We start from the raw sequence: 16,410 nt of genomic DNA on the forward strand, positions 1-16,410 counted from the left end.
TTGCCTTGGTTTCCTCAACAGTAAAATGAGCTAGAGCAGAAAATGGCACACTATCCAAATATCTTTTTCAAGAAGACCTCAGATAGGGTCATGAAGAGTCAAACACAACTACAATGACTAAATAGCACCAAATATATGTTTACATATTCATGTGTGTGTGTTTGTGTGCATGTGTGCATAATTTGATTATATATTGGCTACTGAGCTAGTATGAATGAGTTAGAGGCGCAACTTAAATTCAGATCTATCTAAACCAAGATGTACCAGAACTATATAATAATAGCATGATAGGGTCATTTTCAGTAGTTGTCTTCCACAGGTGATAGGAGTTCCAAGTCCTTTGATTAAGCATTCCTTTGCACAGTAATAGCTTTGGCTCCTATGACAAGAAGGGCCAGGGGTTCTGCAGAAAGCAGGGAGTGGACATGGAGGAATGGATGGCCACAATTATTAATATACATGGTCTATATGAAAAAATGCTGAATTTGGAATAAAAAATTCCAGGGTTTGAATTACCCAGTTCTATTGATACTCCCTGAATGACCCTGGCCATGCCACTTAACTTCAGTGTGACTTTCTAAGACTTAATTATTAAGATATGAATGAGTTAGTTTCAATGAGAAGGAGTTATGGTATTCAGATGTCTTACTGATTGCCAAAATGACCACGTAAACCAACATGGTATAAGCAAAGTCCTGCCTTCCATGAGCAGGGCACTTCTGAAGGGAAATTTTGGTAGGCTCTTATACTGAGAAAATTGAACCACAGACCTGTCTCTGTACCAGCATATTTAACTTGAGTGTTCCCATTAAGTAGGTAACTTTTATACTTTTCCTCTCATTTGAATAATCTCCTCATCATTCTTACTATAGCCTTCTGAATATTTTCTTCCATGAAATGAAGTATGGACTGAATTATAAGACATCAGTGAGAAAATGGAAGTCATGGCAACTGGCCCATTCATTGGATGGATTTTGTATGTGACTGAATTCCCTTTCAGAAAACACATGCAAAAATGACTGAGCTAATGGACCAAATCTAGGACTCTCAAGTAAAGAAATAGATGGGGGTAGGGACAGGATTGGGAAGAAGTTAAGTCCCCCAGACCATTTTTGATTTAACTCTTGAACCTTCCTGAAATTCAGGAAACAGCAGTCCGTGTAAAATCTATAAATAGTTGTTTAAGTTAAAGTTTCTTTTCAGATGAGGAAAAGAAATAAAACACTCTCTGGAGAAAAACATGATCTTTTCTCCATGTTTTAGTTGTCAGCTTTGACAAGAATGATACAAGCTAATTAAATTTTTGTTAATTTATTTTGTCTGATTCAGTGACTGCCTGTCACACAAATCCCTCAGTAAGTAAGATTTCTCTCTGCTATAAACTTTCCACTCTTTCTCTGAAACACCATTAGGTAAACGTAGGAAAAGTGGACCTGTTTTACTCAAATAAACACTAAAAGCACTTAAACTCAATCCACCCTCAATACTTCAACTCCTTGTGTCTGTTTTGGAGAGGGCCGAACTCTTTCCAGCTTATAAATCTCCAGTGGGGGCCATTACCCTTTTTAAAAATTGCCTCCTTGTAGATAAAATACAAAGATGGAATTAAGAGAAGGATGGCAGATGAAAAAGAGGAAAATGTTCCATTTCTGTTTGCCCTTGAGTTTCCTGAGGGATTTTGGCTTGTGCATGATGCTAGGTAAGAGTTATGCCCCAGGGTTTCTGGGGTGAACTCTTTCCACTGATATGATCATTGGAGTTATTACCTGGTATGGTATGCAGAGAGCTTAGTAGCTGAAGATTTGTACATTTAACCTTGAGTGTTACCAGTCACATCCTCTGTTCCATGTAAGTCCCAAAGATAGTTCAATTCAAAATATGAATTACATGAGGAATAGTCACTCCTTTACTCTTGGTCATTTTCTGCTCTAATTCCTTAATAGAATAGTCTTACATTGAAATTCTCTCTGTGTCTCTTTAAATCTCTGTCTGCCTCTCTGTCTCCAAGTCCATGTCTTTCCTTCTCCTCCCCCCACCCCCTGCCTCTCTTTCATTTGTCCATTTTCTGGCTACTTCTTCCCATACATATTGTCTGCATTTTTATTAGGGTGTCCATGCTATTGTGGAGTTCTTCTTAGTATCAGTCTTAGGATTATCAATAAGACTTTGTTAGAACCATTGGAGTGTGTGGGGAGAGGGGTCTCTGTGGCAATAAATTGGCCTGAGGATACCTCTAGAAGTTCCTACAATTAGCTAATCAAACACATATTTATTAAATGCTTTCCAATTATGATTTTATAAACAGTTATAGTTTTAATCCTTTATTGGTTAATTGTATTACATGCATGTGTCTTTAACTTCCAGAGAAATGTTATGCCTTTAAAATCTGATATAAAAGAAATCTCCATCTCTGTCTCTGTCTCTCTGTCTCTGTATCTGTTTCTATCCCTCTGCCTCTTTCAGTTCCACTACTCTGTTCTCTAACTTGTTTCTCTTGAAATGTGCAGATGCCTTCAGGGAACATAAAAGACCAAGTACAGTAAGAAAGAAAGGTGGGAGACAACTATCACCATAATCAATGGATTTCTTCATAACCATCAAGAAAGAAAAACCTGATACATTCTTCTGGAATTAGTCATTTTGCAAAGTTCTCCATCAGGACGGCCCTTTTCTTACTGGCTAGAATTCTTATAATGTACTTTTGCTTAATGTGGTCATTTCTGCTTTAAGGACCTTATTTTTTTTTAAATCCCCTTGGCACTGAAGCACCCAAGTACGTGACTTTACTCTCATAAAAACACTGGCACTTCAACCACTCCCCACCCCACCCCCTCCCCTCTTCTAACTGGAATTCATTCTAAGTACATGCTGCACTTTTCCTCAACCCAGACTGCATATCCAGGGGCAAGAAATCCTTCAAGAAGTCCATCACAATGCAGATGGTATCTCAGGTTTGTTGAGTCACCTTGCTCTCTGAGTTGCTTTCATAATGGCCCAATAAACTAAATTATAATCCATGTTTTGGGGGATCCATCAAGTCAAAAGCAAGATTACTAGGTCTTCAAACATCTTTAAACATGTTCTTTTTCTGTTACATTATTTTGAATCTAGGATTGATCAGATAATCTTTCCAGCCTGAATTTTGTTCCGTAGAGGAGCTAAGACTCGCTAGGAGTAAAACTGTCATAGAAATGGAGAATTGTCTCTTGGATTTGGAAATTCATGAGATTTCTAGATTCATGACCTGGTTAGCTAAAGCAACAGCCTACAGACAACCTTGATGTGGAGATGGGGCAAAACAAGTGGAGTTTTAGCTATGAAGAGTATGAGGAGATTATCTTCCCTTTACCAGGCTCCACAAAATAAATCATATTACGCTGGGCTGCATGGGAAACCTAGGAATCAGAAAAAAATATAGCCCATCAGAGGAGAGTCATTCCCAATTTTTCTTATGACATAAACTTTCCCAAAGTGGAATTGTTAATCACTTTCTTCATAGACTAGTGAACTCTCCTCATGGGCATAAGGTACTTAAAGGAAAAGGTTAACTCAAGAGGAGAGCTGTGAAGTAGGAAGAGGTTCATAGAGGTATTAGAGTTAAGGACTGATTCCAATCAGCTTGGTTTTCCAGACTTAGGGAAAATGCATATTACATTACATTTATAATCTTCCTTTCCTCCCTGACGTTTGGAGTACCCCCATACATTTAGGAAACCCAGCTTGTGGGGTATTTAATGTTCATTCCAGATTACATGAGCCTTGGCTTTTTAATGTATTTTCTGATCCTGGATTCAGGTTTTGTTTCCTGATTCCTACTAGATGGTAAATAAGTTGTCCATCTGTCTGTCTCTTTTGTCAAAAGAAAAAAAAAAAGAAGAGGGGAGAGTGGGAGAATATGGAACAACTCTGAGCTGGGCCAGCCCAAGGACATCTGTGGTTCCTACCTGATTCCTCTCCTAATCCTGCTCTATACCTCTCCCCTCCGGTGGCTTAAAACATTAAGTAAATTAGACTCTGGTGCTATTAGTCACTTCATAAGTGGACTTTCTGGGGGAAATTTGCCAGGACAACTGCTGAGTGATGTCTCAATTTATGACCCAAAAGGGGACAAGGCATCTCTGGTAACTCTATTAATGGAGAAAGAAGAGTCTAAATGTACCACTCTCTCCTTTCAGTGGTAGCTTTAAAATGTTTTTTAATATTTTTGGCCCCTGTTGCAATGGTATTAGTGCTATCCATGGAGGAAGGATTCAGACTCCAGAGGAAAGGAGGAAAATGCTTCACTGTAACTCCTCGGGTTTCTCTACTTTTTACTACATAAAATATACTTTTTTCCCCTTGAATATAAAAAAAAAAATCTTAACTTTCTGCTGCTAAAATCTTAATTCTGGAAAGGGTTGTTAAAGCTTTAATAAAATGCCTCCAGTGAATATTTAATGGATATTAAAGTATATACTGCTTAGGACCTAGCCCTTGCTGATATTCAGTAAAAAATAAATAACTGGTATCTTGCTAACCTCCTCCTTATTTATTAGATTAAATATAGGTAGGATTTATATCAATGATTAAAGACATAAACTGGTGTGATGTGTTAGTCATATTCATTCACAAAAATGTCATTAAGCCTATCAAGACTGGTAACATATGTGTGTTTTGACCCTTTCTCCCTTTCTCTAGTGTCCTTGTCACTTCCTTGATAATAACAGGTCACCAGAGAGTGAAACATCAAAATGTTAATATGTGCAACATATAATAAATACTTTTTCCCTCTAGCCGTAGGATATGGTTGGCATACTAGCAGATAAGTATTGCCCACTGACAAACTTGTCTGAAGCCATGGCATCTGCTACAGCATTTCAATTGTGAGGCTAAAATGCAGCCCAAAACCAAAGACACATGGATTCAACAAGCTTAGACATATGTAATCCTTCCTTAGACCTTGTTACAAAAGGCCTTTTCTTGGGCCATCTCCTCTTCGCTTGTACTGATTTCTTTCAGCAAAAAGCAGGTTCAAGTTCATAGTCAATTTCAGTTCAGTGACGTAACATTTCTATAACTCAGTTTTATGTTTTATGCAAGATTGTGTAATGACTCATAAAATAGTACCTTTTCCCCTTATCTTCCTCAATTTCTCAGTAAAAATCATTTCAAATTTTCCATACTGTCATCTGAGCTCTTATTTTTTCTCAGTTTCATTTTTCATTGAAGTACAATAGCTTTTACATTTCTCTCTTCTGCTCTGTTTCTGCTGGCATTAGTCAAGTAAAAAGCCCTTAATACCAACTCCCTGGACTACTGCAACAAATAGGTCTTTCTGGGAGAAAATTTAAAACCTATGGAAGTGATTGTTAAAAATTGAAAACAAATAAATTTTAAAAAAGAAAAGAAAAAATAGGTCTTCTTGACTCCCAACCTTTTCCCACTCGAAGTCATCTTTCATATTTCTACCACACTTACCTGAAGCAATCTTGTCCGTATATCTCATGACAATATTCTCTTGCTTAAAACACCTATTATCTAATCAATAAAGTGCAAACTTCATATCTTCTGCAATCCTCTGGCTCTCTTCCTTTCCAGACTTATCTGATACTGATTCTTTCAGTTTGTACTCCAACCTAACTGGACCACTTATCATTAAACATCTGTGCTTTTCCAGCTCCATGGTTTTGTTTAATTTCTTTACTTTACATGGAGGTTTGCCTCTAACACCAGCATTCTCTTAGTTTGGGTTCCATGTTGGGATGAAATGAAGTACTTTTAAGTCATTGAGTAGTTAACGAAAGGACGTATATCTTATTATAACATAACAAGAATATGTAACAAAGATACAGCAGTACCTAGCTTCTATAAACATGACTTCCTTAGTGTTCATATGAAAATATCACTGGTCACCAGAGCAGGATATGGTCAAGGATAAGGTAATTGCTGTGATTTTCAGAAATCGGTCAAGCCTTAGATGCCTAGATTTCACATGACTGGCAATTGGTGCGTCCTTAGATGACCAGTGTCAGTGAATGAAACTGGGGCCAATCAGATCCTTGGGTAGTTTTGTCTTCTGCCAAGTAAAGCAACTACATTATGGTTAGTAGGAAAATTGTATCAGGGGATTGCTGGTCTGATCACAGCCTTTCTTCACATTCCTAGTCTTTCTTTGTACCCTTACTCATGCTTTAAAGCCCAACCCAATTGACTCCCTTTTTCTTTTAGGTAAATAGAACTTTCCCCCTTCCTAATGCCCTTACATTATATTTTAGGATTATTTGATATCTGTGTCATCTATTCTATAGTTATCTGACACATCCATCCTACTATGCTGAAAATTTCAGGAAGATTAGAATCATATCTTATTTGTACTTTCTATACTATTTATTGTAGAAGAATTACCCATGAAGCATTAAGTTCTAACCCCTGTTATGCTATCTCATGAGTCTGATATGTCAACATCAAAACACGAGACATTTTTTGAGTCAATACTATAGTATCGTCATTTCACCTTCAACTCTGCAAATTACTATCTCAACAATTCCTTCAGGGTCCATTTTTTTCTGGAAATAGAAGACATGGATATGCTTCTCTAACTATCAGAGGACATCTTCTCCAAGGAATGTGTAGTTACATAAAATTTGTCCTGCTGTCAAGAGCTCTTGACTTCTTATCCCTTACGACAAGTTCCAGAGATATTTCTAAACTACATATTCAAGAGAAAGAGGGAGAGACAGAGACAGAGAAACAGACAGAGACATACAGACAGAGACAGATAGATAAATAGAGACAGAAAGGGAGAGACATACAGGAGAAGAGAGGGGAGGAAAGGAGAAAAAAGGAGAGGAGAGAAGAGAGGAGAAAAGAGAAGAGATGAGGAGAGAAGAAAAAACAGACCAAAAGGGAGAGATACAGGGAGAAACATAAATTTTCTTTTAAAAATATGTAATTAAAATTGTCCATTTCATTATCTTTATTTATTATCTATACTTATTATTTTTTATTATTTTATTATTATATTATTCATTATCTGTATTCCTTGTTAATTTAAGAATTCTCCCCCTCACTGTAGTTGTGGAAGATATCTCCTTTCTTGCTCCTTAAATTTGCTTATGATAAGACCAATATTTATATTATAGCAACTGTAAGTTTTTTTGTGGCATATTAATTAATATGCTGATCTAAATCTAATTTCTACTTGAATGATTTCAATTTTTCTTAGAATTAACTGTCAATGTTGTGGCCCTTGTATTTATCAAACATTAAGCTACAATGGTGGATAATTACCGGATTTTGCAAACCTAACGTATTCCATGGATCACTTTTTTTCTATTTTTGTGCCAATACCTAATAATTTTCATGTCACTGTATTTATCAAATAGTTAGAAATCTTGACTCTTTTATTTCTATGTATTTTTCTTTATTTTCCTTTAGATGTTTGACTTTTTGTTCCTCCAGATGAATTTTTATTATTTTGTTTAGTTTTTAAAATAGCCCCTTAGTAATTTGATTGATATAACACTAAATCAACTAACAACTGACCAATTTTTCCTTTTATTGCTATAAAGGTTTTTGTAGCTGTATTCACATATCTCTTGAGTATAATTGGAGAGGTAGCATCCATGACACTTTGTATATTTTTAGTTATTTTTATAACAACCATACAATTGTCTAAAAGATATGGAATATACAAAATCCTTTTGAGTTTTATTTTTGTGGATTATGGAAACAAAAAAACATTTTGACTCAGAGCAAAAACTACTCCATAACATTTCTCATACATATGAATATATATATATATAAATACATATATTTATATAATTTCTTGATGAATGCAAGCACAAACATAACCATGTTTCAAGATGTTTTGTTTAAGGCATAAAATAAAGAAATAGACTCATTAAAGATATTTTTTTTCTGTATTTTGGAAAGGGTTTTTCTTAGAGTCCAAACAGAACAGAGATTTCTAGCAGATGGAAATAGTAGTCCTGATTTCCCTGAATAGTGAGTGCAACCTAGACATCCACACAAGAAATAACAAGTGGAGGAATATTGTAAACAGCATAAAGTATAACAAGCACTTGGACTGACAGCACATTAAGTTAGTTTCTCATTTCACACCTCTAGAAAACAATTTACTAATGGACAGTGATCTGGGTCTAGAACTGAATAAAGGTAAGAGAATACACAAGATTATATCTAGAAAGCTATGTCTCATTGTTTTTAATGATCACAAGATATTGCTTGACACATGAACACACACATGTATACACATGTATGTACAAAAGCCTTTCAGCATCAGCATTAGAATCTGAGCTCATAGTGAATGTAGAAAGACTCTAATGTTTAACTTCTGAAACCACATGCTGAAAACGCCCAGGAAGGACATAGCCAAATTTAAAAGATTCCAAGAGTTGTAGGGTTTGGACTGGCACATAATTCACAGAATGATGAGCTTGTGTCCTGGCATTTCTAGGGAAATAATATAGTGCTGATGGAATTGGGTGCTTTGGAATGAAGAACGATTCACATTATTGATAATTTAGCAAGAAAGGGCACTGATTCTTTGGATCTTTACAAGGGGGTGATCTGATTCGTATTTATCATACAAACCTGGAGTCTTTGAGCCTTTTAAATGGGTTGGAGTAGAACTGATTCCCTTCCTCCATACCCTGGGAAGAATGGCAACTTTGAGTACATCCATCTAAAGTACAATATAGGCTTATGGAAGTATGAGTGTGAGTCTTGGGATTCTGGCTATTGCTTCTGTTTTAATTCTGTCATGTATAAATGACTAAATATGGATCGGGAATACCTTGCTAATTTCAGAGGTTCAAATCCCAGGTCTCTCAGTTGGAGCTCACTAATGGTCAGAGGAGTGTCTATGTCCATGATAATGACTACCAGTGAGAGAAAGAGCTTGACCTTATTCTGATTCTTAAAAAGACATGGATCTGGAAGGAATTATTTGGACTTTGCAGAGTTAAAGTGAGGTATTCAGTGCTTTCAAACTACATCATAGTTTAATATCGTAAATATCAAGCTTTCAGAATAGTACATATCTTGTTCCTTCTCTAAATTCCTGTCACTGTACACGTTAATAGGTTTCATTTTTAGCATTTCTCTTATATGCAGAAAATAAATGGCTCTTCTAAACTAAATTTAAAGTATACATTGAGTCTCTTTAGACTTCCTTCTTTACAAATAATCTAGAGATGAGCCAAAAGTAAGTTTTAAGTAACATTTTATTTTGGGGTTTTGGACTGGGAGTAACAAAAGCCAAAGAGTATAAGGAAGTGATCCTAACCCTTCTCGTTTCAGTGCTAGAGGTTTCTCTAGCACTGAGCTCAATATACAAATGTTTGGGTTCACAGGAGAAGGCCCGATTAATGAAGAGGGAGAGGATGTGGCCTCTGAGCATTGAGCTCAGAGTAGTTCAAATTGTTAGACAAGTCAAATAAGAAATACAATTAGTATCCCAAAAGAAATGATTTATGTACTAAAGAGTCACAATAAGTATCACACAAAATTATATAGCAATTAGGAGAAAGAAATCTGAGTATAATGATCTAAAAGGTGAGAGGTAAAGGCTTATAATCAATAATAATCTGTGCTGAAAATGAGTATAATCCTATATTGGAAAAAATAAGATTTTAATAGAATAGAGGATTTTCAAGCATTTTTGATGAAAAAACCAGAGTTGGGTGCCAACTCTGAAATACAAACATGGGAGTCAAGATAAATCTAGAAAAGTAAATACACTTGAGCCATTGGAAGAGACTAAATAATGATAAAGTATTTATATTCTAATAGAAAGAGAAGAGATGTGCCCACTCAGAAGCCAAATTTCTTTAAGGGTCACAGAGAAAGTTAAGCACAGTAACATACAGAAACAGGGTCTGATTTCATTCTGTTCTGTTTGCTCTGAGAGAGAGAGAGAGAGAGAGAGAGAGAGAGAGAGAGAGAGAGAGAGAGAGAGAGAGAATCAGAGAAGAAATATGGGGGATGGGCATCTTGTGATGTTTTCTCTTAGTAGAAAAGGAAAAAAAGAGAATTAAACACATGCATAGAGTTTGACATTGAATTGCAATAACCAAAAAAAATTACAAAGTACTGTCAGAGAAAGATAAAAGGAGGGACATGAGAAAGTAACACCAGAACATGGGAGCATCATTACAGCTAGAATTAGCAAGGTTCAGTATTGAATATTTTAAAATAAAGGGGGAAGTCTTTTTAGATGTAAAGGAAACATTTCACATGTTAGAAAGTTGCATAAAGTTATTTAAAGCTCAAGGACATATCTAATGAGATGGCAATCTAGGTCCAGGGAATGGACTGCTTCAATATCGTTCTCACTTTTTCTTTTGCAAAGGACCCAAAAGGAGTCTAGGAGTTGTAATTGGCCTTTGTATCATAAGCAAAGGTAGAGTTCCCTCACTGAGAGAAGCAACCTTTGAACCAGGAAATATTTATAAATAAGAGTAGAAATCCCTTTCCCCTCTTACCTGAAACTAGCAAACTTCGGAACTAAGACAATCAAAGATGTGAGGTTTCTGTCATTCCTAAATTAACGTCATTGCCTTTACTAAAAAGACCACTATAACACTTCATCTGAAAATAATTTAGTAATACCTAAATGAGTAAGAGATTGAAGGTGCTAAAGTCTAATTGTGAGATAAAAAGTGACCCTAGGGAGTCTAATGGATTGACCTTTCCCAATATTGATGTCATATCCTGTGAAGAGCTCAGAAGCTTAGACATATGCCTGACCCAGACAAAGTAGCTGTATCCTAATATCAGAATAAATCTCCCATCTCTGTTTGTCAATAGCTGCCCTGGAGCAGAATAATCTGTCTAGACTAGCCCAGCAACATTCAAGTCCATGAGGGTGCAGCTTGTTAGCCAAGTGACCTATTTGACCCAGACTGATAAAGAATTGATTCATCCAGATCAGATGTGCCTTTTAAAGAGTAAACCCAACTAAGCAATGGGATGACTTGTTCTCAGCTACTGCTAGCCAATCAAACTTCTTGAGGACCTTCAGAGAAAGAAAGTTCATTGAGAACCTAAAGTTCTGAAATTGTGAATTGCCTTGGCCATATATGTTTCCTATCTCACTGTACTTGAAACTCTTACCTATTCTCTCCCCCTCATAGACTTGTGTTTGTTTTAGAAAGTGTGCTGTAGAATTTTAGGGAAGTGCTTTGTAACTATTGCTACAGACTATTGTTACAAACCATTGTTAAATTTGCAATCATGTCGTATGAGGAAACTTCTTTGTTAAAGAAATGAGTCTACTGACTATCAAAGGGAAGGAAGGATGTGGGGTATCAAAAGTGCAATTATTAAGAGAATGGCCTCCCACAGAGTGGTCCCTAAGACCTTGAAAATATTAGCTATGATTCCTCTCGGGATCCAACTTGCTGATGCGAGCACAGGCTGGCAGAGTGAAGTCACATGGAATTTTAAAAGTAGAAATGATAAAAATCTGAGAACACAGAATTGAAAAACAACACACAATAAAAATTATTACATTGATAAATTAAAAGTAGGAGTTTTTAAAAATCTAATAAAATTATATAAACATTTAGATAGTCTAATAAAAAGTAAACTAAATTGCCAATATAAAAATTGAAAAAAAAAACCCAACAAATAAAGAAAAAAATGAAAACAATTATTAGAACAAATTTTTTTCCCAATTAAAGACCAACAAAACTGAGGATAGCTTAAATGAAATAAATGAATATATATATATATATACATATAAAACATAATACCCATGTTACCAGATCAAGTAAAAAGAAAAAAATTGTGAATAGCAATCTCAGGAAAAGACTCTAAAGAAGTTGTGAAGGAATTCCCATAGCGGCAAATGGGTAAATGAGTAAATCCCATGAAACTCTCAAAAAAGAATCATTTTTACATGAAATGTTTGCAAAAAAGATGGAATCTTATCAAACTTCTTTCATGAGACAAATATTATCTTGATACCTAAACCATGGAGAGACAAAACAAGGAAAGAAATGTATAGCTTAATATGTCTTATTAATGCAAAATATTTTTAAAATATAAGAAAAAACTATATACTTAAAAAAAGTTTATAAACTGTGACCAACTTGAATTTATGCCAGAAATGTAGTTAGTTCAATAATAGGAGACCCTTAATGATAGGAAACCATATTAATAGCAAAAACACAAAATCACATTGTTATATCAAGAAATGAAGAATAACACATTAGAGACCTTTCTAATAAGATCTGAATATCTGAACTGAATCTGAATGAATGAATGGAAAAATATTACATGCTTACTGGGCACAAAAAACTGTGCTAAGTCCTGAAGATACCAATAGACAGTCCTTGTTCTCAAGTATCTCACATTCTAATGGGGAGAGACAAAACACATAAGAGGTTTCTGCTATAGGTCAGATGGAAAGACCCAGTGGCCTTTGGGATACACTGACATTGCAGACATTAATGCCTCTTCTTTAATGCCATTTCCATTGATAAAATCATATCTGTTCCTGATGTGGAGCCATTTGCCAGTTGCAAAGGCCTTCATGGTTATGGTTCTTTCATAGCTATGACTGCAGAGGAGATCAAGGCCTAAGAACCTGCAAAAGTTTTGGTTGTCTGGTCACATTTGCACAAGGAAAGCTTCCCTCTCATTTGGTATCAATGTAATAAAAATGACAATATAGAACTTTAAGGTTTTCAATGAGGCAAATCTCATTTGATCCTAACTACAACCCCAGTAGGTAGGAACAAATATGTATAAATTCCTGAAGGCCAGTCTGGAAGGGGTTAGAGTTAGTAGTATAGGAAATATTAGGGCCCAATGAAGATCTTAAGAGACTCTGATATCCAAAGAGAAGGCAAGGGGGCTATTAACTTGTTCCATTTCTAAATAAGCATTTGTGTTTGCATTGGTATAGTCAACATTCAGTGTGGAAGTTCCCCACATTGAAGCAGATTGTCAGTTTATAACTTAGAGAGAAGTCTGGGTCTTGTGATTTGTCCATGTTATACAACTTAGGGGGGGAGCGGTAGGACTTACACTGAGGTTTTTTCTCTATCCACTACTACATTGTGTCCTGCCTATTGATTAGGAGCCAGGGGATGGAACTGTGATTTCATTGGCATAAAGGAATTTCCCCATGAGGAAACTCCCTCTACTAATTCAGGTCACTATCTTTTGGGCAACTGATAGTATCAGAAAGTTGCTTAGAACACTAAGGGACCGAGGTCACCCAGCTCATGTGTCAGATGCAAGACTTGAACCAAGACTCCGCTGGCACTGAGACTGTCTCTCTACCCACCGTACACCATTTGGCCTCATCTACTAATTAGTAATTATTTAAATGGCAAGTGGCAAAAATGATAATACCCAAAGCTCACCACATTTGTAAAAGCCACTACAGGGCAGCTTGTAGCATCCCCTTCAGGTCCTCCAGTTAGTGGAGTAATTGCTTCCTTGGGGACATTCTCCAGTTCAACAGTTTCTACCCTGGTGCCCAAACTCACACTTATAACTATCCTGCACTGGGCAAGGAAACACCCTTGATAACACATGGGTCGGAAAATAGGGGCTTTGATCCTTAGACATTTCAAGCAGTCTGTCTAGTAGGTGATCCCCCCACCCCTACTCTGGACATAGAGGTAAAGTGGAAATTAGTCTTCATGAAAAGGATTTCTGAATCTGAGACAAATCAGGGGAGTTAAAAAAAAAACCCTCAGGGAGTGGGCAGAGAAATCACTAGCAGGATGTAGCAAAATGTTTATCTTTCAAGCCACCAAGTGTACAAATCAGCCAGTCCTAGTAGGGGCTGGCGCTATGCATTTCCCCCCTTGTGCTTCTGCCAAGCCACCTTAATCCTGACCTGCAGCATGCTTACCCCTTTTGAATGAGGCCCCTCTGGGGCTTGGGTTGTTAGTCAGTTATGCTTTCTTTCCAAGCCAGGCTGTTCAAGCAATGTCCATCTGGGCCCCTGTCAAGTCTGTCAGGCTGCTTCCCGCTCTGAGTCAACAGGGTTCAGAGTAACGTATGAAAATACATCAGTAGCTGCTCGGTTTTCCTGCAAATATGAGTCTAGGGGAGGGGGGAAAGGAGACTGGAGGAAGGCCTTAGGCTAAATTATTTTTAGCTTGAAAAGCAATGTGGCCTAATGGAAAGAACACAGTGCTGGGGATCTGCAGGCTTTATGTCTATTTCTAACTCTCCTCTTGAATCTGGAGCCTTGGATAAGTAAGTGAAATTAATAACATAATGAAATGTTTTAAAAAATAAATGTTGTGTGTCTTTTGTATTTATATCACAGTCATTTACGGATCTCCACCCCCTACCATGAATCCTTCTTTGTATCAAAGAAATAAATTAAGCACATTCAGTAAAGTAAGTTCATCTGTAATGCATTCTTCTCTTGTAGTACCCCCACTGTAGTTCATTACTTTTCTCCATTGTTTCATTCTTCAGTGCTCTTTGGTTAAACAGAATTCAACTTTCTTTTAAAGATATCTTCATTAATATTGTTGGTGTCGTTTTACATCTTGTTCTTGTGTTCTTTTTATTTCACTCTAAATCAGTTCATAACAACTTTCTCATGTTTCTCTGGATTCCTCATGATTCATAATTTCTTATCTTAAAATAATATTCTATCTCATTCATATACTATAGTCTTTCTCTCCAACCATACCCTAATCCATGAGCACACTCTTTGTTTTCACTTCTTTAATACTACAGAGAGTGTTGCTAATAATGTTTCAAAAGTCTTTATTTGATTTTTGGGAGTATATGCCCAATCTTGGGAACAATGACTCAAAGAATATGGACAATTTAGTCAGCTTTCTTGTGTAATTCAAAGTTGATAGTCAGAAATGTTGGATTGCTTCATAGCTTTGTCAATTATGTATTAGTGTGACTGTCTTCTCACAACTTCTCCAATCCACTGTTCCCATTTTTCATCTCCTTTGAAAATTTTCAAGTTGTGATGTACAACTTGAGTTGAAATATATATATAGTTATATTATATATATATATATTTCTTGCTTTTTTATTTTTTTTAATGATCTGACTTTTGAATTCTGGACTTGTTTCATTTTTTGAGGGTGGGAGGATAGGGAGCTGATAAACTCTGGTTAATTTATGGTTCTGTATTTCTTAATAGTCCCTTGTGAATTCTTATCATTTTAGGCATTTTCTGTGAGGATAAAATAAAAGTGGTTCCATATCCAGTACTTTTCTTGATGAGATTTGGGGGCCCTATTAGGTATATGAGGAAAAATCTCATTTTGAACTTTATTTTGAAGATTTTATTTACTTGAGTAATTACAGAACAAAAAAACCAAACAGATAAACACTTGAAAATTAGACATTTTCAGCATTGGACTATGATCTATGAGATCCCTGTGCCTTAGAGGGCCTTAGGTCATGGTCTATATATGGGGAAAATAATGTGGTGTAATTGCTAAAAATTACAATTAAAGGATTTTGTTAGTTTATTTGTTTATGTGTCTTGGAATCTTTTGGCAGTCTAGTGAAATACGAAGATACCTTCTAGGAACACATTTTTTTTTTTAGTGAGAAAAATACAACACATCAAAGGAAAACAATTATATTGAAATATAGTTATCAAAATATTTTCTAAATTCTTGGATGCTATGTTAAGAAAACCTGGTCAAAGTATAATAATCCTATGCACACTCCATTGATACTTTTCTGATTCTTTCCTTTAAGATCCAAAATCTTTAGTTTCTCAAATAATAAATTATTTTTGCTCTGTCTAGATCTATAAAATATTCCTTTGGTGAGTTGTTTTGTGCTAAACCTATACATTAATGTAAGTAATATCATTTTATTATGCTCTTAGTACCCTTTTAATAAGCAAACAATCTTTATAGTGGAATGTTTTGCTACAGCCTTTCCAATTCATAAGTCAAAAAGGCAAGGAAGATATAAAGAGGTATCCAGCATATAAATCCAGACACCTCATATTTAAAGACACATTTCAGAGTAAACTCAGCTTTTTAAATTCAAATATGCTATACTAAGCTTGATTTGAACACTGGTTTTAGTACTATTAACTCCTTTAGTTCAACTCAATTTAACCAACAATAATTTGTTAAAAGTAGCCAATAAGTTTGCAAGGTACTAGGGATAAAAACAAAATATTCCAAGGGAATCAGTAAAAGTCTTTTGTAGGAGACAGTGTTCAAGGTGAACCTTAAAAAATGTTAGGAATTCCAAAAAGCAGAGGGGAAGGAGAACATTCCAACCATGGGACCAGGAGAGGAAGGGATGGAAATTTTGAAAAGTCTTGAATGAGGAGATGAAGTATGATATATAAAAAAGAGGTCATGTTGCTTGCGGGCTATAAAGTGAAAGAACCACCAGTGAACACTATTTCTCAATTCAATGTGTATATAAAGGGAG

This window comes from Notamacropus eugenii, chromosome 2 (assembly GCF_028372415.1).
Source record: "Notamacropus eugenii isolate mMacEug1 chromosome 2, mMacEug1.pri_v2, whole genome shotgun sequence".
NCBI classification, from domain to species: Eukaryota; Metazoa; Chordata; class Mammalia; order Diprotodontia; family Macropodidae; genus Notamacropus; species Notamacropus eugenii.